Raw genomic sequence first — 21178 nt, forward strand, 5'->3', positions numbered from 1 at the left:
GACATTTTCAAAATTTCCAGCCAGTTCCGTCCCCGTACGTTCTGACGTCGCAAGGAACGGAACCCGGCAGACAGATGCAGCATCAGCCAGAGGACATGGCCAGGTACGCAGCAGGGGGGGACCTCACGGGAGTGCAGGACAAGGTAAGTGCAGAAGGGATCCTGAAGCAACGCTGCAGGGTAATCCCGAGTGTAGCTCGGGGTTACCGCTTGTGGTGCTGAAACTTTACCCCGAGCTACACTCGGGAATACCTCCAGGGAGGTTAATATAAAAAAATATGAATTACTAAACACAAGCTTTTGGCCATAAGATTCTCTGCATGTGAATGAGGCTCAAACATTCTGGTATTTGCCTTATTTTCTAGGGCAGCTACACAGATAAGTAGAGAAGGCAACGGTTGTAATTGCTGTGTAACAGTACCATCCTGAAAAACAATGTCATGTTGGTTGCTGGTTGCAGGGCTGGGCTTGCAAGATTAAAAGACAGCTTTTAGGGTCGCCTCGAACTTACTATCTGCAGATTTTCTGAAAGGAGGAACAAAGGGTTGTGCAAATCCTATTGCCAGACGCCCGGAACATGTAGTTCCAGGCACGGGGCAGGTTGTTTTTTCTCTCACTTAGCCTTGCTGCGGGGCAAGCAGCAGGGCTGTCAGTAAACATGGGCAGAATGGTTGCAGCTGTGCACGCTGACTGTAACACTTGTCCAGCGAGTACACTACCCCCCCCGTACAGACAGCTGAGAGGTATAGTTTTGTAAGGACGCACTCCAAGGTATTGAGGTAATGCTGGGGGGTTTGATGCAAGGGAGGACTCTGATGTGAACATGGTTCTCATCCTGACCGCTGCAATCTATACATTTAGTTTTTTTACCGACACCTGTACTCTGTACATTTTACTGTACATAAACCTGACTAAGATGCTCATTTTCCCAACAGTTGCTGGTATTAATGAAATTCTTCTTTAAGGTAGGCTCAGTAAGGCAGTCCATACCTTTTTTTTTTTTTTATTCAACCAACAGCTGGAACAAAAAAAATTATCCAACCCTGATGGACAAGGGAGCTTGATTTCTCAGCTCAGCATGTGCAGTACCCAAGTGCTTCCATGTGCAAGGGTAATTTACTCGCTCAGCAGATGTGCCTCTGCCGAGCATTGAGAGAGACCGACACTCCCCTTTCCTGATGAGACTGCAAGGTCTCTCCCCTCCCTGCAAGTCCCTGGGTTCGGTGCTGGAGACAGGCAGGGAGGGAGTAGGATATAAACAGTGCAAAACTAAAAATATTACAAATTTAGGTCACCATAAAGCCCCTTACATTTTTAAAAGCCCAAGACATTCCTAAAAGCAGCTCTGCCTAATAAAGAACATCAACCCTTTGTATTTTCCATCCTGGCAAAGCCATTTCAAGGTTTAAAAGGGAGACACATCCATGGAAAATCCCTAGTAATAGTAATGTCTCATTCAGTAGTATTCTAACAATTAAGACCTTATTCAACCTCCCATATAAGGAAATGATGGGCGCAAGGTGGTTCTTTCGTTCTGGGAGGACATCATATGAAGTCTTCCCACTAACTGGGTGCGCGCACCCCCGGGGGCACACAGTGCAGCGATCGGTGGTGCGCAGTGTCCCTGGGACACAGCAGATCACTGATCAGCGGAAAGAGCCGATAACTTCGGCTCTGTCATGTGATCAGATGTGTCCAATCACAGCTGATCGCATGTAAATAAGGAAATACAGGTTATCGGCATTTCTCTCCTCACGAGCTGTCGGCATAACTCGGAAGGGACATATACACTGATCATCAGGGCACTGATGATCAATACCCCCCCCCCCCCCCCCCAATCAGTGCCACCTGTCAGTGTCCATCACCTGTCTTTCTTAGTCTAAGATATGAAATCATAGGGGAAAATGGATTTTTGAATGTGGTCTGGTTTACGGTTTTCTGGAATGTCTTTGAAGCTCAGTGAGAGACTTGGTTTATGGCTTTACGATATCCCAAACTGAGAAGCTAACAGACATCTAGGCACCAGCTAGGTTGGGATTTTATAGCCCTGGAGCTCTCCCACTGAGCCTTGATGCCTTTTTGAACTCAGCATCCAGGGACCACGTGTTACTCAACAGAGGGAGGGGGGATAAGGGAAGCTGATTTGGGAGTAGAATATGATAGAAGATGGAGGCCTTTGCCAAAATGGAGGTTCGCATCCAGCTCTGTGTGCACGATTGCTACAGTTTCTTTTTTAGCACAAAGTAATGGAATCTTTTGTCTTTATCATGTCTTATTTTTATAGTGTAACTAAATTCAAATAAAAAAATATATATTGTACCTTACTGAAAACTGGATGTGGTAGCTAAAAATATTTTTTCAACCTTGTATTCCCTTATTTGCAAGTGATGATCAGCCAATAACAAATCTCCAGTCTAAGGGAAGATACACTCACTTCTCCACTGCATCTATGGAGGAGAAATGTAGCCACCTTGGACATCACCATTGCCAGCAAACGGGGAGGGTAGTGTTAAATGGATTAGTAGATGTACAGTAGAATGACTTTAACAAGTGTTGGCTGTAGTTGGGCTTTACATTTTTAGTCATTTGTAAAGTAATATTGTTTGCCTTCTTAGGATAAAGGTTTTACATAAAAGATTAAAAGTTGGCCATTGTAAGCACCCATCAGTGCTGAATGGTTTTTCTCAGCCTTTTAACTGACCCTTTTGCTGGACAGCTGGGACTGTTAAAGGAAGCGGAAAAACACTTACTGGCCAAATCACTATAATTTTTTATTTTGACCATACTGTCGCTTTAAATACCACAAACAGAAAAGCTCTATCTCAAAACAATAATTTCAACTTATTTTAATTGTTGCATGGAATAAATAGTCAAAACTTTCACTCCACTGAAAATTTGCCTGGAAAGAAAGGGGGTGTAACATGCTAGTATTGAGATAATTAACAGCCCTTAGGACGCAAGCCAAAACTGCTTAAACGTTTTAACTGTTGTAAGTGTACTGACTGACCAGATTTTCCTTTAATACCCGTCAATACAACGGGCATTATAGGGAAATGAGGTGAGGAGAACCAGACAGAAGCTTCTAACTCTTCATCACTGTCCAAAAACATGGACAATGTTATGTTTGGTTGTTCAAAAAGTCTTGGTTCTAGTTTATTAACCTCTTGCCGACCGCAGATAGCCAAATGAATGCTTCACTGCGGCCGGCCAGTTCTGGGAGGGCGTCATAACATCCTCCCAGAATGCGCTCCCCCGGTGATCTCCGTGATTGTTGTGTCCTACGGACACAGCTGATCAAGTGCTATGGTAAAAGGCCAATCACAGTGGCCTTTTACCACGCGATCAGCAGTGTCCAATGACACACTGATCACCGGGAAATGCAATTGCTGGTTATCGGCTGCACTTTCCTCACACACATCGTGATAAAAGTACTGCCGACAACCGGCAGTTGTCAGAGGAGGGATCGGCACCTATCATCAGTGCCACCCACCAGTGCCCAGCAGTCAGTGCGCCTCATCAACACACATCAGTGAAGGAGAAAAATTACCTGTTTGCAAAAATTTTATAATCGAAACAAAGAAAAACTTTTTTTTTCCAAATTATTCGCTCTTTTTTGTTTATAGCACAAAAAATAAAAAAACACCCAGCGGCGAGTAAATACCACCATAAGAAAGCTCTATTTGTGTGAAAAAAATGATAAATTTCATATGGGTACAATGTTGCATGACCACACAATTATCAAAGTGCGACAGCTCTGAAAGCTGAAAATTGGCCTGGGCAGGAAGGGGGTAGAAGTACCCAGTAGGCAAGTTGTTAAGCTTTAACACTGATTTTAAAACCTATTGAGGGTTCTTGCATAAACAGCCTTGTTTAAAAAACAAATATTGAACTGTCAAGATTGTTTCCCCAACGCCTGCAAGTTATTTAAAATTATCGCTCTTCAAATTTTTCTACCAACTAAATTTAAAGAATATGCTTGATGTGAAGAGAGAAAAAAAAAAAGAATTCAAAAGGTCATCTCCAAGTACTGCAGCAGTTGCTATGGAAACAGGGGAAGCTTCAATTTATGCATTCTACTTTCATACTGTTTTATCCAGGATTAAATTGCAACTCATTCTACAGAATTTGTCAGGGAAATCCTTAAAGGAAAACTGTAGTTGCATGTTAAAATTGAATCTGTATGCCCCTGGTGGCCAGATTGCAGGAGGTATTCCCCTTTTCCTAGGGAGCGGACTTTGTCCCTTACTTGGTAATTTGTCTGACATCCTATCTTCCCTGTACAAGCTCAACTATCCTCCATCGTTAAACTAGAAGATTTAGGGGTTTGGGTAACTCAGGTTTTAAACATAAATCACCAGCACCAAAATTAATTAATACTAAATATACAAATAAATGCTGCTGCTCATCAGTGCAAACCCACAGCAAAAAAAGTAAACATAAAACATTAAAACAGTGCAAAATGTTTTTACAATAAATACCACTGCAAAAAAATAAATATATATTTTCATTAAAATATTTTTTGTAAAATTTTCCTATTTTAATTCAATAATTTAATTAGAAATGTTTTATAATAAAGTGTTAATGGTAGATCGGCAGGAATGCATTTTTTGAAGCCTGTTAATGGGGTTTGAGAGGAAAGGATTTTGCCCTTGAGTTGTAGAAGGTTGAAGCATGATGTATTGTAAAGGGATCCCACGATAGTAAAATCTGACAGCTGAATAGGGTTTATGATTTGCATGTAGCTTATCAGACAGAGGGGAGGATCCTGCATTCAGCATATATATATATATATATATATATATATATATATATATATATATATATATATATGCGCATGCACGGCGCTGGACTAGAATGGTGTTGTCTGTGAAAACACCCTGGAGGGGCGAAACGCGTTGACGCATTTCTGGCTCCGCCGCCATACGTAGTACGTCACTTTCAGTGAGTGGAACGCACGCTGGTGTCTGGCATTCCCAGGGGCCATCTTGTGTATGGGAGATTCTCTGTGCGGTCATCTGTTGCTGACCGTGGGATCTCAGGAAACACCCTGGTGACGTGGCATTTTGGATTCATTTAAATGCAATAAAATGCTGATTTTGAACATTAAGAATGTGAGTGGCTTGGTACTTGAAAATTGAATATAACCAAGTGTTGCAGTATTACGCTATATATTTGTTTTTTTTTCCCTACATTATTCTGAGCTTTTTCTTGGAGAGTGGTGTCTGGTGATCCTGGAAGTTGGAGGCTGGCTATGTTCTGGTTTGGAGTGGGGAAAATCCAGAAATATCTGGAGGCACACTGACTGGGTCTAGGATCCCAAAAAAACCCTAAAAGGCGGTTTTTCACCAATATCTGGGAAGTGCGGTATAATTTTTTGAGCACTATTTTTGGTCGAAGCACAATTTCTTTGGGAAGGGGACTTAAGAAGATTTATATTTTTTTGATTTTGTTATAATTGTTATTATAATAATTTTTTCACCAATTTGGAGTGGGACTTATAATTATATATATATTTTTTTTTGCAGTGGTATTTATTTAAAATTCTTTTTGCGCTGTTTTAATGTTTGTATTAAATTTTTGGGTAACTCATGACCTATCCTAGTTGGTCAAGATCCACCCGATTAAAAGGACTATTGCCGCATATCCTATATATTATTTCCGCTCACTGCTGATAGCTATAATCCCTTCAGAATTAGCTAAATGCCTAGCCAAACTGATGCACTTCGTCTGGAATGGTAAGGGGCACAGGCTATCCAAACAGGTGTTCTTTGCTCATAAAAACAGCTGGGGGGGGGGGGGGGGCTGGGTCATCCCAATTTGTTGCGTTCTTACAAAGCTGCCGGGTAGCTCAACTTTCAGCTGTATATTCCTGCTCTGAACAACCAGACTGGATAGCTATGGAACGAAGTGCAGCTAACTTGGTTCCCCTGGACTTTCTCAAATGGCAGCCACAACGGCTGCCGATCCCAGTCCCTACGTTGTCTAACTCGCTGGGTGTCTGGGAACAATCAAAATTTGATATCTCCCTTTAAACCATTTTCCCATCTTTTCAATAATACTGCTTTTCCACCGGGTCTTGAACCTGAAGCCTTCCAGTGGTGGTTAAGTAAGGGCCTTTACCAAATAGGTCACTGTCTCACTCCTAGGGGGCCCTTTCACCTTTCAACATATGACATTGTCGATTTAGATTAACCACTTGCCCTTCTGAGGATTTACCCCCCTTCCTCACCAGGCCATTTTCTGCGTCACGGCGCTGCGTTACTTTAACTGACAATTGCACAGCCATGCAACACTGCACCCAAATGAAATTTATGTCCTTTATTTTTTCGCACAAATTGAGCTTTCTTTTGGTGGTATTTGATCGCCTGTGCGTTTATTTTTTGCGCTATAAAAAAAAAAAAAAAAAACCTACAATTTCGGGAAAAATTTTTTTTTTTTTTTTTTCTATTAAACATGTTCAGTAAAAAAAATTTAAAAAATCAAAATTTCATCATAAAATGTAGGCCAAAATGTATTCTGCTACATGTCTTTGCTAAAAAAACAAAAAAAAAAAAAATCCCAATACGTGTAAATTAAATGGTTTACGTGAAAGTTTACAAATGGCGGTATAGATACTGTTTTTTCTTGTCTTTGTTTTTGTACTAGTAATGGCAGCGATCAGCAACTTATAACAGGACTGCAGGGAACTGACTTGGTGTCAACGACATCCCCAGTGACACCAATACAGTGATCAGTTTTAGGGGCGGTCACGCTTCATATGACTGTCATAGGCCTTTAAGTTTTCTCTGTAATTTGTCTCTGCTCCTCCCTTTCCTTTGGTTTAGTTAATGCTGTATAGATAGCCCACCCCCTTCCCAGTAATGCATTGCAGCTTCTAGCCTCATGTCATGAAGCAGATCACATTATGATCTTTTGACCTATCCGATATTCATTGTTGTAAGATTCTCTCAGTTTATGGAATAAACTTCACAAGCTCTACAAGATATCATCTGGATTGAGTCACTGCCTGTGATATTCAACTGAGATTAGAGTTATTGCTATCTCATCATAACTATAAGTTACAGAGATCACACTTTCAATGCTTAGATTGGAGAGACAGAACACGGGCTATCATGATGCATGGAACCCAGCAACTACCTGGTGGGAGTGTCCGAAACGAAGGGGCTTCTGGCATAGTGTTTTCTCTGATCCGTAAGGTCACTGGGATCCCGGTCCCGTATTGCACTTTTGAATGAGCCAGTGGAGGACCTACCTCATCCAATGAGAAAGCTGATTTTTTTTTTTTTCATGCTCCTAGCAGCCAAGTTGACGATAGCCCACTCTTGGAAAAAAACCTTCGATCTTTATGTCACTGTACAGATGTAAGTTCTCTTGGATAATGATGAATGAATAACTTTCTAGTGTGATAACTGATGCGGTCAAACAATTTGAGGCAATATGGGAAACCTAGGCACAATATGTTTATGTGGATCTATAGTTTCCTTTTTGGAGGTTCAGAGAGGAGCCATACTCCCCCTTCCTCCGGGAATCCACCACTTTCCTTGTTTTATCTGCTCTCCTTTTCTCGTTTTTTTGTTATGGTCTATTTTAATTTAATTTTGTTATCTCTTTGGGGCCGAGCTGTGCTGTATATTGAATATAAGGCCTGGACTCTAATCCTGACCATAGCATAGTCAGACCCTGTCAGGTAGTAGTTTCTTTGGTCTTTCTGCCTAACTTTTTTGCATTGTGATCTCCTTTGTTCCCCATGACTGTGAGCCAGGGCTTCGACTCCACACTTTTGAATTCATTCTTCTATTGTTTTTACGAAATTATCTCTCTTACCTTTGTACTTCTAAAACCGATAAAAAGATTGAAAGTAAAATTAAATCTGTAAAAAAAATAAAATAACTGCTATCCAAACCAACCATTCTGTAGTTTTTCCAAAATCAACTTTCCATTTGACATTGCGGGCTTATGATTTCCTAAGACTGCAAAGAATTTAAAATCTCGACCACAAACAACTTACTAGAGGTTCATCTGCCTGTTCTTAAAGTGGAATTTTTTTTTTTTTTTCTGGGGGGGGGGGTGTAACATGCCTGTGCACAATACTTGTGATTATGCAAGCACCAGCGTATACCCAAGTACAGCCATTCATGTCTGTACAGGGTAAATACACCAAAATTAGTGCTGCATAGGCTCCAACGCCCATGTGCAACAGACCATATTGTGTGAAGATTCTCAGCTTTAATAAACTATATATAATGGTTTGGATCAGTGAGGACAGCGTTTGAAAGAGCAGAGAATGAAACGGCAGAACAAAATATTAAAGGAGCTACTGCATTTTTTAAAAGGAGATAAAAACCTGAAAATAAAAAAAGTTAATAGAATACAGCTTACCAGTCCTTCGATGTGATGGCAGCATTAGTTTTCTTTTTTCAAGCCAAGCACATCTTCTGCAAGTACAGAAAAATACAAATACATCTTTAACTTGACATGTCCTTATAACTGCATGTACAATGAACTAACACAATTTTGTTTCCCTATGTAATGGAGATGAGGAGTGGAGCAAGTGAGAATAACCACAATGTTTTTCATATATAAAATCTCTGTAACACACAGTAATACATTACACACAAACTAAAGTGCAGACGTTTTAGGCAGGTGTGAAAAAAAATGCTATAAATTAACTACTCGAGCTCCAGAAGATTTTACCTTTTCATGACCAGGCTATTTTTTGCTATTCATGCTATTCAGCACTACGCTACTTTGGCAACTGCGCATTTATGCAACGCTGTGTGCAAATGAAATTTGTATCACTTTTTCTTCATAGAAAATAGAGCTCTTTTGCTGGCATTTGATAACCACTGGGTTTAATTATTATATAATGGAAAAAAAGACTGAAAAGAAAAAAAACAAAATCTAATTTCTTCATAAATTTAGATCAATACATATTCTGCTACATGTCTTTGGTTAAAAAAAAAATCCCAATCAGTGTATATTATTTAGTCTGTAGGAAACTATGGTATATATCTGAAAATCGATCAATCCTGATGTACTGACGGCAATTTCATTTCTTGACATCCTTAAAATGTGCAGACAGTACATGCACCCCCAAAGTAGACAGTCTGAGATATTTAGTAAGAGGTATGGCAACTTTTTTTTGAATATATGAAGCAAATGTGGTGCGCCATCATAAATAGAGCTATAAGCTTTCAAAGCATAAAGTGACAGTCCAAAAAAAATGTAACAGATAATAAACGACCAATCCAATATAGGTTGAATTAACATCCAGCCATAATGAACACCGTGCTTGACTTGTGGCCCCACTCCCTGCTCACCTTCCCCATTGACCTATAAATCATAATAGGCCAAAAACACACTTTATAAGGAAAATGTTTCTCCAAAATTCTGATCCACGACGTGTTCCTTCCATATTATGCTTCTTTAAACTCCAGAGTCGTGCAAAATAAAACAAAAACAAACCAAAGTGCAACACCATTTTATATAACCAATAATTAAACATGCTACAATATCCACTCACATTAAACAAATTATGTGTGACTATATTGTGGCGTTTCCCATCACCGGGTAGTTGCACCATACACTCACCTTCTTCCCTGACCTAACAGATAGGTCATATATGGTGCAACTACCCGGTGATGGGAAACACCACAATATAGTCACACATAATTTGCTTAATGTGAGTGCATACTGTAACACGATTAACTTTTGGTTATATAAAACGGTGTTGCACTATGGTATGTTTTTGTTTTCTTTTGCACGGATCTGGAGTTTAAAGAAGTAGAATACGTGGAAGGAACCAGTCACAGATCAGAAGTTTTGGAGACACATTTTCCTTATAGAGTGTTTTTGGCCTATTATGATTTATAGGTGAATGGTCAAGGTGAGGTTTTGGACTATTATAATTTATAGGTCAATGGTCAAGGTGAGCAGGGAGTGAGCCCACAAGTCAAGCACGGTGTTGATTATGGCTGGAAGTTAACGCAACATATACTGGATTGGACGTTAATTATCTGATACATTTTTTTGGACTGTCACTTTATGCTTTCAGAGCTTATGGTTCTATTTATGATGAGATAATGCACTACATTTGTTTCATTTATTTATTTTGAGTGTGAGTACACCAGAGGAGCGAGTGCAGCAATCTTCTTTCCTGATACTATTACTATAGTTGGAACATTGCAGTGCATAGGTCTTTACCATTTGCAAGTTTTTTTGAAGTTGTAATTTTTTTGACACAAATGTTTTGGAAAATATTTTTTTTTTTTGTTACATACCATCACCAGCACAGTACAGCGTCATATGACCTGGTATGGCGGTGATCAGGAACACTAATAATAATTTGCAAGGCAAAATGATTTAAAAAGGGTACATCGCTTTGCCTGTACATGCTGACTGCCCGCAGTAAAAGTACTGTGGGAGGTCTGAAAGGAGTTAAGAATGCTTTCAGAAATAGAAGTGTTAATAGTTTATCTTCATCAATTAACAAAATGGAAAGTAAATTAAGAGAAATTAAATCAAATCAATATTTGGAGTGACCACCCTTTGCCATCAATTCTTTTAGGTTACGCTTGTACACATTTTTTGAAGGAACTGGGCAGGTAAGTTGTTTCAAAAATCTTGGAGAATTAACCACAGATCTTCTGTGGATGAATACAGAAGGATTTGAGCCAATTTTGAGGATTTGAAAATCTGTGGTTAGTTCTCCAAGATGTCTGGAACAACCTACCTGCCAAGCTCCTTCAAAAACGGTGTGCAAGTGTACCTAAGAGAATTGAAAAACTGATACAGTTTTGAAGGCAAAGAGTGATCAGACCAAATACAGATTTGAGTTTGATCTCTCTTCTGTTCATTTACTTTCCATTTTGTTAATGGATAAAATTAAACTGTATTAAAACTTCTATTTCTGAAAGCATTCTTAATTTACAGAATTTTTTCACAAGTGCCTAAGACACAGTAATATTATATCACACACTGGTAATACATGTACCCATGTCAAAAGGTACCTGAAATTAAATCAAATTGCATTCGGGGCAACTCTACAGATTTGAAGAGGAACTTCAGTCACCTCCGGCCCTCCCCCAACACCATGATGGCACATGCACAGATTTTCTGAACGTCTCCCAGCAGAGCCCTTCAGCACATCTGCGCATTCACAGGAGATTTCCTCACGCATGCAGATGTTCAGAGAAACCAACAATTGTGAAGATGTGCCAAAGGGACACAGAGCCCTGCAGCACCTATCCGCATGTGCCTAATCTGGAATGGAAGCAAGAGGCACAAATGTCATTCCTACCCAGGCAAGAAACACGGAAAATAAATTATATCCAATTGTGAGAGGGGAGGGAGCTATTCTGGAGCAGACAGTGGGTGAAGTCAGTGAGAAGAAACATGATACAGCTAGTAAGGAAATCTTTTTACATTGTTTAGTGTTCAAGTCCTGCAAGCTCTCATCTACAGAAAGCGCAGCTAGGTCCCAGAAGCAGTGACTTACAGGTTAGGATGGGGGCATTCACAATCTGTCTGCAAAGAACAGCTGTACCCTGTCTCCCAAGTGAGCCAGGGAGGGGGGGGGCTGGAAAGATGGACACATGGACACACACACACACACACGAAGATTGTATATCAGAGATCTGTTCATTTACAAGGCAAAAAATCTACCAACAGAAATTAGACGTGTCCCCGCAGGGCACATTAATTGTAATAATGGCAGGTGCAGCACCAAAGCAGGCTCCTAACATGTTCTAACACAGGGAATGTTCAGCGGCAGCGGGCTCTGTCTGACGGCATGACTGCAAAATCACTCCTGTCAGGCAGAACCAACCTTGAAGTCCTGCTCACTCCAACAGGCACCACTGAATGCTGCCCCATGTGGAGGATGTAAGCAACCAGCTATAAGATGTAGAGTGATGTCACGGTACGCTGCACACAATGTTTACACGTTTTGCAAGCCGGGATGGAGAATTTGTTAGAGGATTTGGCAAGTTCCTAGGTATGCTCACAAGCCTACAGAAGAGGCTTCAGGGACCAGCTCCAACACGCTAGCTAGGGGAGTTGCCAATCTCTTGGTTTAAGAGGGTCTATGACCCCATTGGACAATGTCACTTCCTATGTTTTCGAAGCTAATCCAACAAAATTCTAAACATTACAGCTCTAACTCCTCAATAACAGAGGGTGCTCCAGACTAAATTCATTCTAGGAGTGCCTTCAATTTCAGCTGTAACTAGTACTGTACTTTGATTCAGTGTGAAACAGCTGTAGATTAGGAAATGGAAAGTTAGCTATTACTTTACAATAGTAAAAAGGTGACCAACTATATACTTCTAGACCATGATGCCTCAGCAATAGCAAATTTCCCTGGATTTGAAAAAATGAACTTTTGTACTTCTTGTAAAATCTACATCTTGGTGTCTATTGAGGACCACATAAAAATCCTTAAAGTATGACTAAAAGGGAAAACTTTGAGTTTCAGATAGAGGGGAGATCGATTAGAATACATGCAATTTTTATTGCTGTCCATGTCCCCATTAGAGAGATTCCCCCTCTCTATTTGTCCTGTTTATGGTTATCATTGAAAGTGAAAGAAAACCCAAATTTTGGGATGTCCTCGGAAAAGTAACAGGAGGAGAAATTTTCCAATGTGGACACTAGTTTTGGAGACCTAGGGGTCCCCAAGAAATTCCCTTAAATTTACAGGGATTTTTTCGCACTTCCTGTTTTAGCTATAGGACAGGAAGTGAAGGTAAATCCCCCCAAACGACAGATGGCAAAAAATAAAACAGGGGTTATAAAACTCTTCATTAATCTGTCCAAAATAAAAACAGTTTTGCTTATAGTTCTACTTTACCCTTCAGAATATACGGACATCAACAAGATACTGGCAAACAGAAAACTACACCAGCCTAATATAACCCCCTGCTACTAATGTGCCTCAGTTTTGAAAAAAAAAAGTACAGAGAGTAATGATCATAAAACACAGTGTTGGACCTGTATCCCCTTCAATGGACTCCAAATAAAAAAAACAACAAAATAATTTCTGCTGAGTACTACCATTTTCCTTCTCATCCATTGGGGACAAGCAAAGTCTTAAATCTTTGGGGTGTCCAAAAGGCAGTCCAACTGAAGGGCAGGTAATAGCAAACATGAACAGGCCCAGTGTAAATAGAAATGGAGGAAAGAATGCAGCTCACAAAAAGGGCCACATGAAGGACCTGAAGCCCGAAGTTGGCAGCAGAGGAGGCAGAAATGTTCACATGGTTGAAACTGGAGAATGTATGAACAGAAGACCAGGTGGTACCAGGACTCAGGTAAGTGTTTAACAGGGTGTTAGGGGGGAGCTTCTATTGAAAGGTTTTTTTTTTTACCTTATTGCGGAGAATGTTTTAATAGTACAAAGTCCTTTGAATTTAGAACCACTTGAAGGTAAAAGGCAGAGTTCTAGGCCTCAACACCACCTTGTCCCTAAGCAAGACCAAAAAGTTCTTTGCAAGATACAACGGTCAGTTTGGGACACCTGCCTCACAGAGGGGAAAACTACAAGGAAAGTAAACTTGTGAGAGTAGAGAGGAATATCTTTAATTTGTTGAAAAAGAAGCTTCTGAAGCACCAAACAGAACAGATTCAGATCCCACAGAGTCCAAGGGAAATGTCTGGTTCCTCATGACCAAATGAATATGGATTGTATGATCCACAAACAAGTTTGGTCCAATACTGAAAAGACAGCGTAAAATCACTTGACATTCAATGTTTATCGGGAAATGAGATTCCAAAGATAACCAAGTTCCCTGCGCCAAGAAGGTGCTCAGGAGAAGCTTCCTAAAGGGAACTTCACTCTCTCAATCAACAATTACTATTTTTAATCCTTATGCTGTATTTAGGCAAATGTCATAAATCCCAGCAGTCTTTGGGGGGGGGGGGGGGGTTCAGCTCCGCCAATGCCCAAGCAGCCAATGCCTAAGCTAGGAATCATCACATTGCCCTCACGCAAGATAGCTACTGCCAGAAATGCTATGGGGTGTTTTTCAAAATTATTTCTCAGCAAAATAAAGCATGGAGAGATGGATGGATAGGCGAGTTTGGTTTGATTATTAACAATGAAGCGTCATTTTGTCTGGGCTATACAGAGGATTGAATGTCCAATCAAACCATACCACACTTTAGCTATTATCTCATATATCGTTCTCAATTCATGAGACATGTATGAATTGTTTGGTAAGTGGTCCTCCAACTTTTCAAATTGGTAGGTTTACATATATGTATAAAGCATATCATGCATAGTGTATAAAGATATGACCTTGTTTTGATGTTCCATATATAAATACAGTATATGTATGTATATTTTTTCCCTGATAAAGCCACGTGGTTGGTGGCGTAACGCGTGGGGGCGGAGCCTAGTGACGTCACTGCTGGCTTTTTTTTTTTATTGCAAATTGCTACGTTATGGCTTCTATCATGTGAGTGACACTGGAATTATTTTATGTGGAATTAAAACCATTACACTATGGTCGATGTCCTCTGTTCTGTGTAGTTAACCTGAGAAGAGTCCCGTTTATACTGTCATTGAAGGGGTGCCTGTCATCAGCTCTCTGCTGCCATCTAGAGCACCTTTTTGGAATTACCACGCTTGGTTGACCTGTATTAATTTATGGGTCCACGGTAAGAGGAGAACGGTCATATATATACAGGTGAAACTCTAAAAATTAGAATATCGTGCAAAAGTTCATTTATTTCAGTAATGCAACTTAAAAGGTGAAATATATGAGATAGATTCATTACATGCAAAGCAAGATAGTTCAAGATAGATTTGTCAGAATTGTGATGATTATGGCTTACAACTCATGAAAACCCCAAATCCACAATCTCAGAAAATAAGAATATTGTGAAAAGGTGCAATTTTCTAGGCTCAAAGTGTCCCACTCTTATCAGCTAATTAAGCCATAACACCTGCAAAGGGTTCCTGAGCCTTTAAATGGTCTTAGTCTGGTTCAGTAGGAATCACAATCATGGGAAAGACTGCTGACCTGACAGTTGTGCAGAAAACTATCATTGACACCCTCCATAATGAAGGAAAGCCTCAAAAGGTAATTGCAAAAGAAGTTGGATGTTCCCAAAGTGCTGTATCCAAGCACATTAATAGAAAGTTATGTGGAAGGGAAAAGTGTGGAAGAAAAAGGTGCACAAGCAGCAGGGATGACCACAGCCTGGAGAGGATTGTTAGGAAAAAGGCCATTCAAAAGTGTTGGGAACTTTCACAAGGAGTGGACTGAGGCTGGAGTCAGTGCATCAAGAGCCACCACACACAGGCGGATCCTGGACATGGGCTTCAAATGTCGTATTCTTCTTGTCAAGCTGCTCCTGAACAACAAATGTCAGAAGCGTCTTACCCGGGCTAAAGAAAAACAGACCTGGTCTGTTGCTCAGTGGTCCAAAGTCCTTCATCCTTCCTTCCACAGAGAACTTCATCCTTCCTTCCGCAGACAAGCTTTCTGGGGATGCGGACTTCATTTTCCAGCAGGATTTGGCACCTGCCCACACTGCCAAAAGCACCAAAACCTGGTTCAAGGACCGTGGGATTACTGTGCTTGATTGGCCAGCAAACTCACCTGACCCCCATAGAGAATCTATGGGGCATTGCCAAGAGAAAGATGAGAGACATGAGACCGAACAATGCAGAAGAGCTGAAGGCCGCTATTGAAGCATCCTTCCATAACACCTCAGCAGTACCACAGGCTGATCGCTTCCATGCCACACCGCATTGAGGCAGTAATTGCTGCCAAAGGGGCCCAAACCAATTACTGAGTACATATGCATGCTTATACTTTTCAGAGGTCCGATATTGTTCTATGTACAATCCTTGTTTTATTGATTGCATGTAATATTCTAATTTTCTGAGATTGTGGATTTTGGGTTTTCATGAGCTGTAAGCCATAATCATCACAATTATGACAAATCACGGCTTGAACTATCTTGCTTTGCATGTAATGAGTCTATCTCATATATTAGTTTCACCTTTTTAGTTGCATTACTGAAATAAATTAATTTTTGCACGATATTCTAATTTTTCAAGTTTCACCTGTATATATTTAAGTGGAGGAACACCAAGTTACCTTAACACCACTGTGTTTCTCAAATAGATTATTTTTATCCGGAGCACATCGTAGTGATTCTTCACCATTCAAACACCTTATTTGATTTTCGCCATTCAAGCACTTTATATTTATATTTCATATTTTGATTGAACTATCACGTTTGAAACTGTTTATGGACTATTATGTTTATATGAGTTAGCGCAACACTATTTATGTATGTTTTATGTTTTAAGTATGGGATCACCTTTTAAGTGTTATTGCAGCGGCTCTATTTTATTAGCTTATTCACTCATTTGATAGCACACATTGTTTTTTATTTATTAGTATATGTAACTTGTTGGCATATTTTGGAATGAATATGAATCTGTTCTTGTAGGTGTTCTATAAATATCTCCCTGAAGAAGCCTGAAATAGGCGAAATATGTTGAGAAATATTACACTGGAAACACTCTTTTGAACTTCTACAACCAATAATGTTTGGATATTGAAGTGTATTTCTTTTATTTGATATTTTAAATTGTTTAATAAATATTGTAAATTTTAGCTTTTGTTGTTGCTTTATCATTGTATGGCACCCTAAAAATCCCATTATCTCACCTTTTTCCCTCTTCCCTTTTTCCTCCCCCCCCGTTTTCTTTTGTTATTTTGTTCTAATCTGGGATGTGGTGCCATTGAGCTCCTCTCTGAACATTACTACTTTTGTCATTCACAGTTTAAGTCGCCATGGCCCCTTTTGTTTTTAAGAGTCCCAGACAGTCCTAAAAGGACCTCTGTCTAATAAACATCAACCCTTCACATTATTTAAATATGGTTTTGGTTAAATATCTATTTTTTTTCAGGACAAGTAGATTGTCATGAGGGACAAGTAAATTGGGTCCCCGATTTAGTCCCTTGGAAAAGTAGGGTGTGGAAATTAAAGAAAAAAAAAAAAAAAAAACTTCCACACCCATGTGGAGAAAAGCATTGAAGAAAAAGGTACTACTGAGATAATGTTACAAATTACCCACAGAACAGGAGAAACTATGGCTGCGTTGTTAAATCCACAGATGGAAAAGCAGGATGGGGCAGGGGTCCCTGAAACAGGAGGTCTGACCTCTGTTTGATAGAAGTTTTGAGCATATCTGTGTACCAGGTTCCCCCGAGTCAATTTGGTGCAATGAATATTTCTGGGTTCTTTTGCGGAGTGGTCAAGGCAGAATTTGCACTGGAGGAAATGCATCATTGGAATGGGATCCAAGGAATTATCAGAGCATCTGATGCCAATGCCAGGAGATCATTGATCCCTATCTATAAACTGGGACAGATTGTTGTTGTACCTAGAGGCCAGGGTGTCTACATCTGGGAGCTCCCGTTTCTGACAAAGGAGAATAAAGATGTTGGGATGATGGGCCCATTCCCTTTGGACTAGGCAGTGGCAATCGGGGGTAATCCGCCTTCCAACTGTTCACTCCTGAAATGTAAACAGTAGAGTGGGCTGGACACGGTTTTTCCAGCAATGAGACAATCATACACGTACGTGTTTCTAGAGGTTAGACATTGTATACTTGTATCATCCCGTCACCCACCTGAGCTTGTTCTCGAACCAGCATTGTGTCTGTCTGCAGCGGCTCTCATCTCTCTCTGCTCACACAGGCAGCAGTGGAAGCAATTACCTCCTACTGCTGTCAAACAAATCTTATGAGCAGACAGCAGGGCTGAACCATGTTATGTGTCAATAGACGCACACAGCCTGGTTTGGGAGTGAGCCCGCTGGTGCGCACTCATAGGAAGCAGTTTCCTTTGGTGGTGCACAAAGAAAAGGAGCCCAGAGGCACAGCATGGGACTCAGGAAGAGGAGGTTCGGGGGAGCTCTGTGCAATACCACTGCACAGAGCAGGTAAGTATAACAGGTTTATTAATAAAAAAAAAGCTTTACAAACACTTTAAAGCTGCCCGACTCCTGGTACCTCCCCTTGGTGGTTGATATAGGTCACCATCTGCGGCGCACATCTGTGGATCCAGTGATTCAGAGCTAGTTTTATCACTCTGAGCTCCAGGATATGAAGGGGGAGATTGGCAAGGAGGAAGACAGGATCCTGTTGGTTGTTCATTGCCTTGGTGCAATTGGCTGCAGTCTGGCAAATAGATATAGCAGTGATAACCAGTAGCAGAGCGTGGCCTGCAAGCTTAAAGTTACATAGTTATTCATAATGGGAAAAAAAAATCTCAAGTCAATTTATTTCAACAGAAAAACCTCAATACACACACAATCCTATACGCATAGTTGACCCAGAGGAAGGTAAAAAAAAGAAAAATAATGCACACAAAGCATGACTCAATTTGTGTAAGCTGGGCGGGGGCGGGGCGGAGACACACCACTTCCTGATCCGTCAGGGGGCAAATGGATATTCAAATGATTAGAAAGACCTCCTCTGGAATATGTAGTTCAGTTTTGGGCAAAAGTTTACAAAGGATACTGGAGAAAGTGCAGAAAAGGGTACATAGTTGTAAAGAAATTATGCATTCTGTATGCGGGACAGCTTTTTTGCTGACCAACTAATCGATAATGAAAATTGTTGACATGTCAGTATACACAGTGCAGCACACATACAGTTCAGTACACCGTCCATGTGTGTCAGTAAGTGTCTGAGAACTTGTGAATGTGTGAAGAGCAATGCTTCAAGGAACATGTAGTCCTGGACAGGAGAAGCGATTTAGGCAGCTTTCACACAGGTCAGTTTTTCTTCTGCTGTTGCATTAAAAAAAGCAGAAGAAGAAAAATGCATGGCCAGTAAATCCTATGGATTTCTTCACACTGGTCAGTTTTGGGTCTGTTGCATTTTTCAAACTCTTGCTTGCGTCATTTTTGGTACATGCTTGATGCAGTAAAAAAAACCTATACAGGTTACCAATTTAGAGTTACACAGGAGGTCTGGTGTTAGAAGTATTGCTCTCACTTTGACGACCTCACACGTGGTGCAATTTGCCATTTACATATGTGCATGGGCACAATGGGTGTGTTTCCAAGGACGCTTTATATATAAAAACTTTTTTTTTTTTTTTTTTTTTTTAAGATTTTTGTTTTATTTTTAGACTGTTTAAATTTTTTTAACCACTTGCCCACCTCAAGAATTACCCCCCCCCCCCTTCCAGACCAGGCCATTTTTTGCGTTACGGCGCTGCGTTACTTTAGCTGACAATTACGTGGTCATGCAATGCTGCACCCAAATTAAGTTTATGTCCATTTTTTCCCCCACAAATTGAGCTTTCTTTTGGTAGTATTTGATCGCCTGTGCGTTTATTTTTTGCGCTATAAGAAAAAAAAAAAAAAAAAAAAAAAAAGAATTTTGAGAAAAAAATATTTGACTTTTTGCTATTAAAAATGTCCAGTAAAAACATTTTTTCAAAAAATCTAATTTTGTCATTTAGGCCAAAATTTATTCTGCTACATGTCTTGGCTAAAAAAAAAAAAATCCCAATATGTGTAAATATAATTGGTTTACGTGAAAGTTATAACATATACAAAAGGCGGAATATATGCTGGGATTTTATTTTTTATTTTTACTACTATTGGCGGCGATCAGCGAATTATAGTGGCGGGTATTCGGACACTGGGTGGAAATAACTTGGTGTCACTGACATCCAAGTGACACCAATACAGTGATCAGTGCTTAAAAAAAGCACTGATGCTGTACTAATGGCACTGGGCAGGAAGGGGCTAACATGTGGGGCAATCAAAGGGTTGTTTGCGGTTTTACTCTGTGCTGTGTCCATGTGCTTCACTGTAAGCACACTGCTTTAGATGGCTGTGCTGTGCACAGCCATCTAAAGCAGTGTGCAAGAGATGACAGGGAGGAGAACAGTTTTGTTTACAAATAGTTCTCCCCATTAAAGATTCTCAGGAATCACCGGGAGCCCGAGTGTAATAACCGGTCGGGATCCAGTGACTGACAGCCGCTACCGCTAAGGGCGGCGCAGGTAGGGCACGCGCCCCTACCTGGAAATGCAAAATCACATATACATACATACATACACACACTATAGGGCGATCGGGAAACGGTTAATCACTTATAGTCATCACAAGGAATGTAAACATCCCTTGTAATAATAAGCAGTGACAGGTGCTCTTTACTCAGACGTGGGGTCTATAAAACTCCAGATGTCTCCTCCGCCCTTGAAAGCTTTGGATCAAACTCAGATCGAAACTGAAAGTGACAAAATCATCAATGCTTTTGGTTTCTGACGTCACGCAGTGGGAGGAAGAGATGTTGCTCCTCCCACTGCATCTAAAAGAACAGGATGCTGTCGGTCGCATCCTTACCCGGATCCCCGCTCTCCTGGTAAAGGTGGCGAAGGAAGGGGAGGCGGTTCCCTCTTCTGTTGCTTGTAAAAGTAGGGGGTTTGTCATACTCTTTGGCATTCTGAGGCTTATTTTGAATTTTTGCATCCTTAATTTCTTTTTTACATATTCTTTGTAACTTCAACCACTTACTGTCCATAAGCTATTTATAACAAACTGCCTCAGATTGAAGTGGTTATACCAGGACCATAACTGCAGCTACAGTCATGATTTGGGTATCAATTTTTTACAGCCAGAAATTCTCCACAAGGTAAAAGAAATCCTAGCGGCTATACAGCCACTGGATTTCTTTTACAGGTGGCAGAAGTGGTTTCCCTAGCTTACAAGGCTCTCCCGTCCCACTGGATAGCCTGGTAAGAACGTGGCCGACAACATCTGTTTTCCTGGGACACAGATGGGATGTTGTTCCTCCCACTGTGTGACATCAGAAACTGAAAGCGACAAGGATGTCATTCCTTCCAGTCTGTTTCATGTAAACAAGCTGTTACCGGCTACGGAGGCCAGAGGAGTGATCTGGGGTCAAATAGACCCCAGATCTATCCATAAAGAAGACCTGTCACAGCTCATGCTATTACAAGGGTTGTCGTTCATTCCTTGTGATAGCAATGCATTTTAACTAAAATAAAAATACATTTTAAAGCACTCCTGTCTCCCTGAACAAAAGGAAATGCATGCACGCATATGTAAACGCCGATCATACTACATGTGAGGTATTGCAATGAACATGTAACATGTTTGAAAGGTGAACT

At 40.4% G+C, this 21178-nt stretch overlaps 1 protein-coding gene across 3 annotated transcripts in view; it reads right to left on the reverse strand.

Moving 5' to 3' along the window:
• TBL1XR1 (TBL1X/Y related 1) overlaps positions 1-21178 on the reverse strand; it is a 218196-nt gene that overhangs the window by 106881 nt on the left and 90137 nt on the right. For all 3 annotated transcript variants that reach the window (XM_089675531.1, XM_089675534.1, XM_089675533.1), the window contains exon 3: positions 8379-8434. The gene's annotated coding sequence lies outside the window, so the exon portion shown is untranslated. The remainder of the gene's footprint in view (positions 1-8378; positions 8435-21178) is intronic.

The sequence above is a fragment of the Staurois parvus genome, unplaced genomic scaffold, assembly GCF_062004578.1.
Source record: "Staurois parvus isolate SC_StPar_1 unplaced genomic scaffold, SC_StPar_1.0 ptg000155l, whole genome shotgun sequence".
Taxonomy (NCBI): Eukaryota; Metazoa; Chordata; class Amphibia; order Anura; family Ranidae; genus Staurois; species Staurois parvus.